This window comes from Euprymna scolopes, chromosome 10, assembly GCF_053919585.1.
Source record: "Euprymna scolopes isolate OS-2025 chromosome 10, ASM5391958v1, whole genome shotgun sequence".
Classification (NCBI taxonomy): Eukaryota; Metazoa; Mollusca; class Cephalopoda; order Sepiida; family Sepiolidae; genus Euprymna; species Euprymna scolopes.
This window is the reverse complement of record NC_136491.1, coordinates 137,701,450-137,716,589: the sequence shown is the minus strand read 5'-3', so window position 1 is coordinate 137,716,589 and position 15,140 is coordinate 137,701,450. Positions and strand designations below refer to the sequence as shown.

The following is a 15,140-nucleotide window of genomic DNA, read 5'->3' as shown; positions in this document are numbered from 1 at the left end:
TTCTTTTGCTTGATACGAAACTATTAATAAGATTGTATCATCTCCGTTGCCGGTATGATGTATAAAAATTCCCCTGTAAAAATTATTTTTTATCTTTTAAAAAAAAAAAAAAAAAAAAAATTTTTTTTTTCTTTTTTTTTTTAGGATAGGATTTTTTCGATTTTCAATACTTGTCAGATGAATTTCTGTAAAAAAACAGATCTAAAAACACTGCCAGACATAAATTACTTTTGTGTGAAATTTGCAATAAATAAGCGCAGCCATTTGGGAACATATGAGGAACAAACTCACACACGCAAATAAAGTTGCATTTATTTAATTGTAGAGATTCTGATATTACTAACGCTATCTAATATATAAAGCAAAGTTAGTTTTCCCTCTATATTGCTGCTTGATCGTTTTATTAACAAAAATTAAATGTAAAAATCGGTAATGTTAGTCAAACAGCATACAGAATAGTCTAGTTTTTGACGTCTCAGGTAATTTGTTCATGTACAGTATGCCACCTATTGAATCAACTCCATAATACACTTGAACATCTCAGGCAATAGTATGGTAGACCAAGGAAGCTGGTTGGAGTGCATAAAACGTCATCATCATCATAGCGTTTCACTCCATCTCAAGGTCCCTCATTGGGCAGTGTTTGAGGCATCTCTTAGGTCCACGTCGGGGACAGTCCGTAAGGATGTCCATGAAAGTCTGCATGTCAGCACACTCCTGTATATAACCTCACTTGTGCAGGTTGTTCCATAGTTTGACTGGTTGAGTGTTTGTTACCCACTCTTTCTGACATAAAAAAAGCAATTTGACTGCATGGTGTGAGGCATTGTTTGGCATTGGAATCTGAGACATTTGGAACATTCTTGAATATCAAAACTTGCTGCTACTGAGGATTATGATGCTTTTAAAAGTAAATTCTAATCTTCTTTCAGGACTTAAAAATATTGTTCCAACATCAGAAATCTAAACGAATATGAAAGGAAATTAGCCGAACAATTTGAAGGTTAATTTTAACTTTAAATAAATTACATGAAATTATTTTACAAATCATTACAAACAATGACACATACGTTTTTTAATGTGTGTTGCATGCATTTTTTAGAACTCTGAACAACAACAAGGCAACGCCCATTTTAATGATGAACGCATCATAATTTCGCTATAGCAAACTTATAGAGACACTTTTTAAGTATATCTTTTGGTTTATGCTAAGATCCAGTTGTTAGAAGATTGGTCTGGTAATCAAGGGGTTGGAAGTTCAATCCTGAATGTCAGTTGGGTTACAAACAACATTGTATTTTCATTTTTAAAATATAGTTCAAAGGATTACATTGGATTCAGTTACACTAACCCCCCCCCCCCGGAAAAAAAAACAGATTGTGTTAAGTATTAAGACTAAGCCCTCTTTGTGGAAAATTTTTCTCATGTTCTTACTTATTTTATTTTTTTGTGTGTGTGCACACCCATCCAAAAAATAAATTACTTATACTTGTTCTGACATTCATCCTGGAGCAGTTGTACCAGCTCCATCCAAAGAATTTACCACATCCCGAACAAATGCTGATCAAGCTTGACAGGCTACTGTAGAAGCAGATACTAGCGTTAGCCAATCTCAGTTCCATCGGCAAAATCCATAAAGGCGAGGACTCTGGATCAGCTTGCCATCTTGTTTCACCATCCTGAGCCATGTTTTCAGCTTCCGCATTGTTTTTCTTAACCCTGAAATGGAGCTGGATTGATGGCTTTGTGGATAAAATCATCACATGGATTAAAAGGTGCACTAACCTGCTGGTGCTATGTGTAGCACTGCTAACTAGTTTCATTTGCAGTTTATATATAATAATATATATATTATTTTCGTTTATATATAGCTGGTGCAGCACCTGTTGAAGTCGGACTTGTGCAAAGAGAAATTCTTGCAGGTGTTTAAGGAGTCAATAAATTCACTTACCTAGATAACGCAATTGATTCTAGTCGGTGAATTGACACGACTATAAGATGATGTATATTTGCCATATGCGAAGTCTTCAGGCAGCTGTTAACAATTTTACAAGGCAGGGCTTTATGTTGTAAATGAAACAGTCGCATTTGTAAGTGATTTTTTTTTTTTTTTTCAAATGTTGACGAAAAATAATAAAACGCTTATCTTTTGGTAAATTTCTTTCTTTCATCAACAATCTTCCAAAGTGAAAAATATCTTTTCAACCTTTTTCTGTTAATAAAATGTCAAATTATTTGAATAATAAAAGGTTTAATAGAACAAATATATATATATATATATATATATATACTAGCAAAAGTACCCGTCGCTGACTGGGTTCAAAAACAGCCTAGAGAAAATGGACTCTGACTTATGAAAGTATAATAGGTTATGAAAAGGAAGGGTTGTAAATTTGGGTTGAATTTGGGGGTATCAAAACCAAAGCAAAATATGATGAAAGTAAAAATAAAATAAATAAACGCCATAATTTATTATACCATACCTGTTCACACTGAAACACTTATCACAATATTCTGTGGATCTATATTAAAAAACCTTGTTAAACTTTGTGACATATTTCCATTCTATGGAGGTTAGGTGCGAACGAACACCCCATAATTTTATTATACCATATTTCTTCAAACTGAAACATAATTATCAAAGTATACTTACGCAGATAGATATGAAAAGTTTTTATTAAAGTTTGTGCCTATTTCCATTCTATGGAGGCCAGGCGCGAATGCAGACCCCACAATTTTATTATACCATCCCTATTTAAGTTAAGAATACTTTGATAAGTATGTTTTATGTACATCTATATCAAAAACACATGTAAACGTTTTTTTAAATTTTTTTATTTCCATACTTTGTGGATCAGGCTCGAACGCAGACCCCACAATTTGAATGAATTCCTGTGTCTCGATACATCTATCATTATATGTAATCAGTTTTTTAAAATAGTCAACCATATAGGAGCCTATTCGTGACTAGACACACACACACACACACACACACACACACACAGACATTCAGCTTTATATTATAGATATATATTAACAAAGGCTGTTTAAAAAAACATCTGAAGAAATTAGAATGTTTATACCTTTAAGTCTCAACATATAATTTGGTACATATTTAGAACTAAATTTATTAAAAACAAAAATACATTAAATTTTTTATGATGTACATACTTGTCACAGAATAAGGATTTCATATTCCAAAAATCATGTGGATTTGGCTAGTAAATGAAAATCTTTAGTTGACCTTTGTCAACTAAAGATTTGATTCGACAAGAGATATATATATATATATATATATATATATATATATATATATATATATATATATATATATATATATATCTTGTCGAACTCTGAAATGTTTCTGTTGAACTCGTGAAGTAAATAAAGGGGTCTGTTCAAAATTTCATTCAAATTACAGAGTTCGACAAAGGCATTCTTTAGTTTGATAAGATACACCTGAAGAAGGTCGGAGATTACATCGACTGAAACATTGTGAAAATCAAACTCAGGATGAGAATAGTAGTCTGATGAATCCAAATAATACCTATACTCTTGTATGTCTGCGAATGATGATCGACGCCGAAATGTCAGAAAGTCATGAAAAAAATTGCTGCTTTTACTCAACCGATCCCATGAAAAGTATGTCACATGACAATATCTCAATTGGTATTGCTATGTTGCCCGCTATCAGTAATCCAAAATGCTCCAAAGTATGTCCCCTATTGATGAACCAAATCGATGTAGTAAGCTATTTAAGATATGGATGGATCAGTTGAAAATCAAATCAAATAAACAATCGCTGACTTAATGTAAAATAGAGAATTTCTTTGTGAATTGATTTAAAGTGGTAGAGTAAATCAGCAATGACTGTTTGACTCCCCCTCCCCCAATTTGAAATGGTTTTGTCTGACGACTAGAAAAAGGTGTTTTAACCTCTAACTTTTGCATGACATGATGGAAGTATATATATATATATATATATATATATATATATATATTATTATACTGTTGGTAGAATTTTTCAGTAACTCATAACAACAACACAATATGTCATTCCAAAGAGTGCTCAATGCATGAAACAGAGCAATATATTGATTGTTGGAGAGCTATTGGCTACACATTAGCAAACGTGTTTCAATGGCCCCCTAGCAGGGAAAATCACCTCATCAGGCCAAGTGGGGATGGTTTTTGGCCTGATGAGGTGATTTTCCCTGCTAGGGGGTCATTGAAACACGTTTGCTAATGTGTAGCCAATAGCTCTCCAACAATCAATATCTATATTTATATATATATATAAACAGAGATCCGATGTTGCCCAGGATTGAATGAGGACAACAAATATTTCCAGACTTCCAATACTTTTATTGCCATCAAAATCTGTGAAATCATCCATTTTCTTTTTTTAATCACATCAATTGATTACATGCTCTAATCAGGAACCCACTGCAGTGCGCTGTGAGAAATCTTCACATGCCTCCTTGCATACATTGTAGTTTACATTGCACTGTAGAGAACCTACTTTGGATTTTATAAAATTATTTTTTATACAATGGCTTGAATTAAATTTTGATATGCAAAAGTCAAGTATCATGGTTCAGTTGTGCTCTAAATAGAAACATTCATTTTGAAGTGCCCTTATCTTATCAAAGAAACTACTGTTAATTTTATATGCCGGGCCCTTCTGTTTGTGTGGTGATAAAACTTTTCAAATGCACTTGTGATGTTAGGCTGTATAAGAGTGTTAACTTTGGTAAAAAAAAAAAAAAAAAAAAATGTGACTGTTTCTGCTTAAATGGGATTTTTTCAATTAGCAATTTTTGATACTTATTGAAGCAAAATTTATCTAAGAACACGTTCAAACACATCAAGTACATTTGTGTGAAATTAAAAAAAACTTGACCCAGCTGTTTTGGAGCCCATAGGGAATGAATACACACACACACACACACACAGTGCCTTTTATATATAAGTAAAGATAACTTTTTAATTTCATGGAATTCTTCCAATGATAGTGATGTCCCAAGGGACCTCTAGGTAAGAAAATGTTTTATAATCATATATTTCTCCTTCGTAATGTAGTGTAGTAGACACCTGGGGCCCAACACGTTGTAACAGAGTACGCTGCAAGGAACATAGGACATGTAATAACTCTACTACTTTTTTTTTTTTTTTTTTTTTTTTTTTTTTGGTGCAACAGTATTTAATTCCAGGTACTTTCCCCAAATAAACCGTGATCTCTGGCCCCTGTCCTCTCGAACGTCCTCTCTCTCCTTTTTATAGTCTTTTTCTTTTTCCTTCACATGCCTGCCTGCAGTGACTTAATCCACAACACATGTTCATAAAATTATTTTTTATACAATAGCTTGAATTAAATTTCGATATGCAAAAGTCAAGTATCATGGTTCAGTTGTGCTCTAAACAGAAACATTCATTTCAAACGTGTCTCTTTGCTTATATCATAGATCATTTCACTTACATATAGCCGCCATACACGCCCTGTTAAAATAATCCAAGCAATGCTTTTATAAGCGGTTTAGCTTCAAAAAGAAAAAGAATGCTCTCAAATTTAATGACAAAAAATAAATAAAATAAACATTTTTCTGATAACTAGTTAAAACATAACTGGATTCTTTTACCGGTTTATTCACAATTTCGTACATGCATTAGAAAATTAGATCCGTTAAAAAAAAAAAAAAAAAAAATTGTATTGACACATAAGAGATATTGCGAGCCTATCGTTAGTTTCATGCTATATCGTTAGTTTCATGGCAAATGTTTGGCTGAGCTTCAATCTATGCCTCCCCTTGCCAATCTTCCACAAAAAAACACTTGTCTAGGCAAACTCACTATCAATAAATTTCCCCACTCTCTATCGGTGCCTAAACCTAAATGTAGATTCCATCAACAAAGCTTCTTTCCTGGAACTGCCCGTCTGTGGAACTCTGTTTCGGTGGTCTGCTTTCCAGCTGATTACAATATTGTCGGTTTCAAGTCCAACATAAACGAGTTCTTCTTGAACCATCCTCGTAAATAATCTGATTATACCAAATTACTACAAGCGATTACTACGCAACTGACACAATGACTGCAATATATATATTAATCCTCCAACCCGTCTCATCACTGTGCCTGTTTTACAAATATTTTAATGGAATGTGTTCTGATGAACTCGTTTCACTTGTACCCCCTCGACGTACATATCCCCACAAACTCGCTTAGCTATAAGATCTCACCCCTTCACTATTGATGTCCCTAAATGCCAGAAAGCTTTCTATTCTAATAGTTTCTTCCCTCGAACAGCTAGACTTTGGAATTCCTTTCCTGCTGCCTGCTTCACTGGCTGTACTGATATGCAGAAGTTTAAATGTGACATAAATATCTTGTTAATCTTTCCTAGACATAGCCCCAAATAGTAGCCCCTTACGTTCAAGTGGCGATATGCTTTGTAAGGGGTGAATATGAGGTAAAAAAAAAAAAAAAAAAAAAAAAAAAGCTATGTGTAGGCAAGAATAGTAATCTCTGCTTATTAATCAGTATCTTTTGGAGATACACTTGGCAAGCTCCAGGTTTCCGTTTAGCCCTGTTTGGGAAATCTTCGTATAGATGTTTCTAGAGGAGTAAGTCAACAATTGTAGTCTGACTTATTTGCTTTCTCGCTTCCCCTCACAACATGAAATGGTTTCGTCTGGGTGCCAGAAAAAGGTACGTGTTTTACTCTCTGCCTTTTGCATGACGGAATGGAAGTACATGTACTGATGTATAAATAAATACATCTTGGTCTTTATTATAGTGGGAAAAGCAGGGACTAGTGGTAGACTGTTGTAGAATGCTTTTATCTTACTACGCGAGTAGCAACCTTAAACTGCATCATTCACCATTTAGCCACTATTATTAGTTCCATCTTTTTTTATTTATAGCCTAGATTTTTAGTCTTGGGTTTGTTTTGTTTTTAAGGCCTTCATTTTGTAATTATTTGTTTGGTTTAAAGATTTGATTGGCTTGTAAATGGGTCAGCAACTAAGCGTATTTTCTCTTTTTTCTTTTTTTTATTCTTTTCTTTCCTCTTTTCTCCAAACATTCTGACAATATTTGTAATGCTCTTCTCTTGCTTTTCAACCATCTACATAATGGTAAACGCTTCATTATTTTGCCTACAGTGTGTGAGTGAGTGAGTGTAATCGGTGTTTTTGGAGGCTGTATGCATAACACAGAAGAGTGATGAAGCTAAGAAATATTCTCTTTATTTTATTTATTTTTTTACATAAATGAGTTGGTTAACTCTCTCCCCCCCCTTTCTCTCTCACACACACACTACTGCCAAACGATAGTGATTTCTTATAAGAAACAATGCAGAGCTTCAGTTGGTCGATTGTTGTTGGGATATTTTCAATCATCTCTCTACTTCAATAGATATTTGTTCACCATAAGACAACATCTAAGGAAAGCTATGAATAGCTTAAACAGTGTTTATTTTAACATTCTATTTGTTTTTTGAATAATGCAGAGCAATTAAATATAGCATTTCCTACATCTACGAGCAGAGTTCCAAAAGTAATTCCTCCTATTTTTTTTCTCGGTCAGAGGGGATTAAAAATTGCATTGATATGATGACTGAACTTATGCATTCATGACCTGAAAGTTTCATCTCTCTGTTGCAGATGTTGACGATGTGAGATTCTGGGAACTCCGGTCATGGACATGTATCATAAGCAGAGATGCATCATTGAATTCCTGACAAAAGTGCATTGAGAATGGTGGTGACTATGTAGAAAAATATATTCTGGAGCTCAAAAGGTTGCTTATTTTAATGGTATCACTCCCGTCTTTGTAGTTCTTCAACTTATTAGATAAAGAAAAACATAGGAGGTTTTACTTTTGGAATAACCCTTGTATATATTTTTTTTTATTTTTGACTAACAGGGCTACCCGACATTGTCTTGGGCAAAGATATAACCTATTTCTATTAAAACTATTATCTCTCTATCTTTCTTTCATTCCACCTCCTGTTTTCCTCTCCTTCTACCCAACCTCTCTTTCTCCTCCGCCAAGCCTATTCCTCTTTGTTTGGACATACACACATGCACAACTCTCCTTTATATAATAGATTCCTTGTAGGATTAGTCAGCATTTTCTTTCTGAATTAATATATACCACTGAAAACCAGACTTCCCATGATGAAACCCGCCTCAGTTGACCCTCAAAGAATGAATATTTTATACTGTTAAATTTAGATATTTATCCGGAGCAATGCTAATCAAGAATATACCAACTTGGTGAATGTTTGTTTTGTAGTTTTTTAATTTTAGCTGTATATACATACGTACATACATACAGACAGACAGACAACTACTCTTTATATAATAGGCTAGCAGGGCTACGAAAATTTATGATCCAATAAAAAGTTATAGTAGGATTAACTCAAATCTTGAACCCATGTCCTGAATATATATTTGGTGTTAAACCTCATTTTGGGAGCTTTACAGTGTGTGAAGTCACTCTATAGCTGTCATCCTCATTGGGGTTGTGGAGTCTGATTTTTAATTTCCAATGGATCAGCAGTCTGAATATCGGAGGACTTTAAAATAGAAAGTTGGAATCAAAATTTTGGGAATCTTGTGAATCAGAATTGAGCCGCAACTTTCTGAACAGAAGTTAAAATACTTGTTAGGGTCTTATCGATGGATTAAATAGAATTTGTCTTGAGTATCACATAAACTTACGTGCTTTTGTATGCATTTGGTAGTATATATACATGTTTATAACACGAATGATTTTTCAAATATATTAGGATTTGAATACATAAAAAAAAATTTCTATAAAAAAAATAAACACTGAATTTGAAAAATGATCAATTAGATTATAGCCACCGTTCAGTCTTTGGAGAAAATTGATACCTCCTGTAAGGGTAGATCCACCTGCAATTGTGAAGCAAGGGTTGCACAGACTTTACCAACACCTCCACTGAGTTGGCACTGCTTGATTTGCTAGTAGCAAGGAAACGTTTAAGACAACCAGAAACAATGCTGAAATAAGCAGAAAGTGAATACATCACCTGGTATTCCCATTATAGTACTGACCAGGCTTAATGTTGCTTAACTTCGATGATTTAATGGGAATCAGTGCAGAGCTCTATGGACAAATTTATTTTTAATTGACTTTTGACAACTAAATATTTTCGTTTACTAGCCAAATAGGAAAGTTACTAGCCAAACCCATATGATTTTTGGAATATGTCATCTTTATTTTGTGATGAGTAAGTACATCATAAAGATTTTTCTGTATTTTTATTAAACAAGTGTAATTCTAAATATACACTAAATTTTATGTTGAGACGTGACTGTATAAATATTCAAATTTCTTCAAATGTTTTTTAAACAGCCTTCATTTGAAAAAAAAAAAAAAAAAAACAAGTGAAGCATGCATGCTCCCCCGTGAGTGCACAGTGAATGAGGCATAAAAAAAATGCCTAAGTTCAGCATTTACCCCCCTCCCCCCTCTAGCCCCAAAAGTCCCTAGGGGACGTTAAATCCTGGCGAAAATGAACAAACTGTGCAGCTTTAGGCCTTAACATATGTAAATTTGAGTCAAAAAAAAAAAAAAAGAAATGACTAAGTCTATCATTTGCCTCTCCCTCCCACCATTTAGCCCCAAAAGTCCCCAAGGCCTTAGCATATTTAAATTTGAGTTCAGCACCATGCAAAGCTGCTAAATAGACATACACAGAAAAGTTTGGACAAATATTGTAAAATAGTCCGAAAAATGGAGTGTTTTTATTAGCCCTAAAAGAGCCGCTGGGGCACGCGCAAGATTATTGCAAAGCATAGACAAACAAAATCAGTTATGACTTTTCAGAAAGTTTTATAAAAATTTAAGGCATCAATTTTTTTAATAAGCATAAAAGTGTCAATTTTAGCCATTTTAACCCAAAAGGCACCCATAGGGGAGCAACCAGAGTTTTCCCAGAAAATCCGTTGTTACTTTTTTACTCATATCATGTTTAACGCTTGTGCAAAATTTCAAAAAATTCCAAGGCGTAGTTATTGAGAAAAGTGCGAACGGACAAAGGTGAATTTGGAGGTGCACCCTCCTTTTGTCAGGCGACCAAAAAGTATATTGTTCTATTACACTTTTATTGTTTAAATAATTTGACTTTGCTCGTAAAATAAAGGGTTGAAAAGACATTTTTCACTAACTAATAAGCTTTGGAAGATTTTTTAAAATTATTATTTATAGTTGCCATTTGGAAAAATCACTTGCAAATGCGACTGTTTCATTCACAACGTAAATCCATGTGGTGTATCAACGTTATTATGCAGTATGATTGATATGCTGTAAAACATGACCAACAGCATAGTATAAAAGAAAATGGTTTAAAGAAACATAACATATAGGCCATAATTGCTAAAAGCTGTGGATCTATATGGATACCATGGCTGTGGAGTCAGAACATATAATATCAGATTCCAGCGTCAATGATTCCCAAAATTCCAACTTTGACACATTATTTTTAAATCTTCTAATATTTAATAATAATTGGAGTTAAATTTAAAAATCCAGCTCAGATTTCTAGTATTCATACCAGTTTGAGCAATGCTGATGGACACATTTAAAAAAGCTAAAAAATGAAAAAGTAAAATATAAGAATCATTTTGAAGCTTATTACAACATTAATGTTTAGCATAATGGCGCTCAAATTTTTTTTTATCGTTTTGTCTTATTTGTTAGTAAAAAAAAGGTTGTAATTATCATAATTGGTAATATTGATGGGAATACAATTACTGAAATGATAAACAATTTATATTATTTGGTTTATTTGGACTACTGTTCTCATGAGTGTTATTTTCACAATGTTTTAATCTATATAACTTCCAACCTTCTTCAGATCCATCTTGTTGAACTTGGGAATCTGCACGGAATTTTGAACAGAATCCTTTATTTAATCTACATACCCGCAAGAACCAGTGGCATAGTGGACAGAGTACATGGTAAAATTCAGTTTTAAGTTACACTCTTCTGGAGGTTGAATTACTTAGGACTTCTATGAGAAATGAGAGCATGCTACCTTTTTGGATTAAATAAAGAGGTCTATTCAAAATTCTGTAGATTCCTGAGTTCGGCATAAATATTTCAGTCTAATAAGATAGACCTGTGGAAGGTCGGAGGTTGCATCAACCGAAACATTGTGCAAACACCAAAGATGAGAACAGTAATCCGAATAATCCAAATGATTTTTTTTTTTTTATTACATTTTCACCCCAAACAAGGCAAATTGCCACTTTGGTGTAGGGGGCTACTATCAGGGGCAACAACTACTGGGGTACTATGTAGGGATTTGGGCAGCAAGGTGTCGGTTCACGTTACACTTGAACTTCTGCACGTCAGTACTGTTGGGGAAGCAGGGACCTGGGATGGAATTCCAGAGTCTAGCGGTTCTGGGGAAGAAACTATTGGAGTAAAAAGATCTTTTACATCTAGGGATCTCTACAGTGTGGGGGTGGGATTTAGTAGCCTGTCGGGTTTGTCGAGGGTGCACACGTCGTGGGGGCACAAGTGATTGCAGTTCGTCAGAGCATTCACCACTAAAATACTTGTAGAAAAGGCAGAGGGATGCAACATCTCGTCGATGGGACAGAGGCTGAAATCAATGTTTATCTAAAAAAAAATTCAGAAAAATTAAATCATGATTTAAAAAAAAAAAAAAAAAAAAAAAAAAAGTGAATACCTAACCCCCACCCAGCTTAGTTTTACCCTTGTAGGTGGCAATATTACCCCCCATTAAGAATGTAATGGAAAAAAAAATGGGTACTTAAATTATGCGAATTCAGTTTTATTTTATTGATTTAGATGAGATGAATTCAAGCTTATTTCCTTTGAATTTTTGTTATCGACATTTTCTGTCAGATAATGCCAAATAAGTTGGAAAATTGACGAGAGTGAGGAAGGCCACAAAAGTAATGAATAGTATTGGGCGGATTAATTGAAATTGTGAATCAAAAAAATCGGAAATTTGGGGGGTATTGGAATCAGAAAAAAAAAATGTCTATTTTCTGATCCCAAAAAACGATTATTTTAAATTTTATTTAAAAAAATTTATTTGCTTCAAATAAATGTTGGTACTAAAGATAAAATGGTAAATATTTATTGATTTTAAACTATCAGTGAAATATTTATTGATTTTAAACTATCAGTGAAATATTTATTGATTTTAAACTATCAGTGAAATATTTATTGATTTTAAACTATCAGTGAAATATTTATTGATTTTAAACTATCAGTGAAATATTTATTGATTTTAAACTATCAGTGAAATATTTATTGATTTTAAACTATCAGTGAAATATTTATTGATTTTAAACTATCAGTGAAATATTTATTGATTTTAAACTATCAGTGAAATATTTATTGATTTTAAACTATCAGTGAAATATTTATTGATTTTAAACTATCAGTGAAATATTTATTGATTTTAAACTATCAGTGAAATATTTATTGATTTTAAACTATCAGTGAAATATTTATTGATTTTAAACTATCAGTGAAATATTTATTGATTTTAAACTATCAGTGAAATATTTATTGATTTTAAACTATCAGTGAAATATTTATTGATTTTAAACTATCAGTGAAATATTTATTGATTTTAAACTATCAGTGAAATATTTATTGATTTTAAACTATCAGTGAAATATTTATTGATTTTAAACTATCAGTGAAATATTTATTGATTTTAAACTATCAGTGAAATATTTATTGATTTTAAACTATCAGTGAAATATTTATTGATTTTAAACTATCAGTGAAATATTTATTGATTTTAAACTATCAGTGAAATATTTATTGATTTTAAACTATCAGTGAAATATTTATTGATTTTAAACTATCAGTGAAATATTTATTGATTTTAAACTATCAGTGAAATATTTATTGATTTTAAACTATCAGTGAAATATTTATTGATTTTAAACTATCAGTGAAATATTTATTGATTTTAAACTATCAGTGAAATATTTATTGATTTTAAACTATCAGTGAAATATTTATTGATTTTAAACTATCAGTGAAATATTTATTGATTTTAAACTATCAGTGAAATATTTATTGATTTTAAACTATCAGTGAAATTAAAATCTGTAGATCACCCACTCCCTTATGCAAATGTATTTTTGCGTTTTGGGAAAATATATGTACATATTACATGCTAATATGAAAATTAAATAAAGAAAACAACTCTATATCTATAATAAAAAGCTGAACGTCTGTGTGTGTGTCTGGTCACGAATAGGCTCCTATATAGTTGACTATTATAGAAAACTGATCACATATAATGATAGAAGATGTATTGAGACACAGGAATGGGTATTTTTGATCTGGCATAATGATGATTCATTAAAATTGTGGGGTCTGCATACACGCCTGGCCCACAAAGTATGGAAATAAAAAAAATTAAAAAAAAAAAAAAAACGTTTACAAGTGTTTTTAATATAGATGTACATCATAATACTTTGATAAGTATGTTTTAACTTAAATAGGGATGGTATAATAAAATTGTGGGGTCTGCGTTCGTGCCTGGCCTCCAAAGAATGGAAATAGGCACAAACTTTAATAAAGACTTTTCATATCTATCTGCGTAAGTATACTTTGATAATTATGTTTCAGTTTGAAGAAATATGGTATAATAAAATTATGGGGTGTTCGTTCGCACCTGACCTCCATAGAATGGAAATATGTCACAAAGTTTAACAAGGTTTTTAGTATAGATCCACAGAATATCGTGATAAGTGTTTTTGTGAACAGGTATGGTATAATAAATTATGGAGTTTATCTATTTTATTTTTACTTTCATCATATTTTGCTTTGGTTTTGATACCCCCAAATTCGAAGCTATCTCTTTATAACCCTTCCTTTTCATAACCTATCATACTTTCATAAGTCAGAGTCCATTTTCTGTAGGCTGTTTTTGAACCCTGTCAACGACGGGTACTTTTGCTAGTATATATATATATTCACTAATACGTTTTTTGTCTGACTCATCAGAGTGGCTTAATCTAGCGATATTCAAAAAATAGATGTTGTTTTTGTTTTTCGATACATTTTGAATGAATTCAATTATTTATATGAAAGTGCATTTTTACCTAAATGCAAGTTGTGAATAATTTTCCCTTTTACCAACTTGTTACCCCCAAATGAGGAGCGGCATATATATTGTTTAAAATATAATTATCCACTGACACATGTTTTGTCGTCTATGACTCATCAGAGTGGCTGAATCTAGCATATAAGAACAGTAATCAGACATTAACCTCACTCTCCATAATGGCACATTAGTGTTCTTAGATATTTTTGGTAGGAGTTTTGTTATCAGCATATATATATATTTCAGAATGTGAGAGAATATATAATTATTTCCACAGCCAGACAACGTCGTAGTTCACAGGATCCAAGAAAGCCAAAGTTCAATCCTCGAGTTTTGCCCTCATTTGAGCTCATCAGTTAGTCTTTGAATTCGGATGTGTCTAACTGATGAATCCAAATGAGGGCGAAACTCGAGTCTTGGAGATTTTGGCTTTCTTGGCTCTTGTGAGCTGCGACATTGTCTAGCTGTGGAATATATATATATATATATATATATATATATATATATATATATATGCTTCTGAAAAAAAACTCGTATAAAGAGGTGTAAAACACTTGAAAATAGTGACTCCTAAGCATTCAAACTCTCCTGTAGGTGTGTGTATATTGGAGAAGCATGGATATTGATTATAGACTGTACTCATGTTATTTTGAATCTTTGGTCAGGATTTCCTTATCAGGCGAAATATCCTCATCTATATAATTAATACGATAGCGTGTGTCACGCTTACATCAGAGTCATTTAATTGTTATGAACTTCCATTTCTTATAATAAATAATTTTACCAAGAATTCTTCATAAGCTTTGGTTCCGGTTATAGCTGAAGGAACTCAACTTGAGTTCCTTCAGCTATAACCGAAACCGGAACCAAAGCTTATGAAGAATTCTTGGTAAAATTATTTATTATAAGAAATGGAAGTTCATAACAATTAAATGACGGAAATTACACAGGGGACTCATTCATATGTAATATATTGATGTTGACATTCTGTAGATGTTCAGTG

The 15,140-nt window shown here is 32.5% G+C and overlaps 1 protein-coding gene across 10 annotated transcripts in view; it reads left to right on the top strand.

The window, feature by feature from the left end:
* LOC145286300 (uncharacterized) overlaps nucleotides 1-15,140 on the top strand; it is a 408,045-nt gene that overhangs the window by 194,454 nt on the left and 198,451 nt on the right. The gene's annotated exons all lie outside the window — the stretch shown is intronic.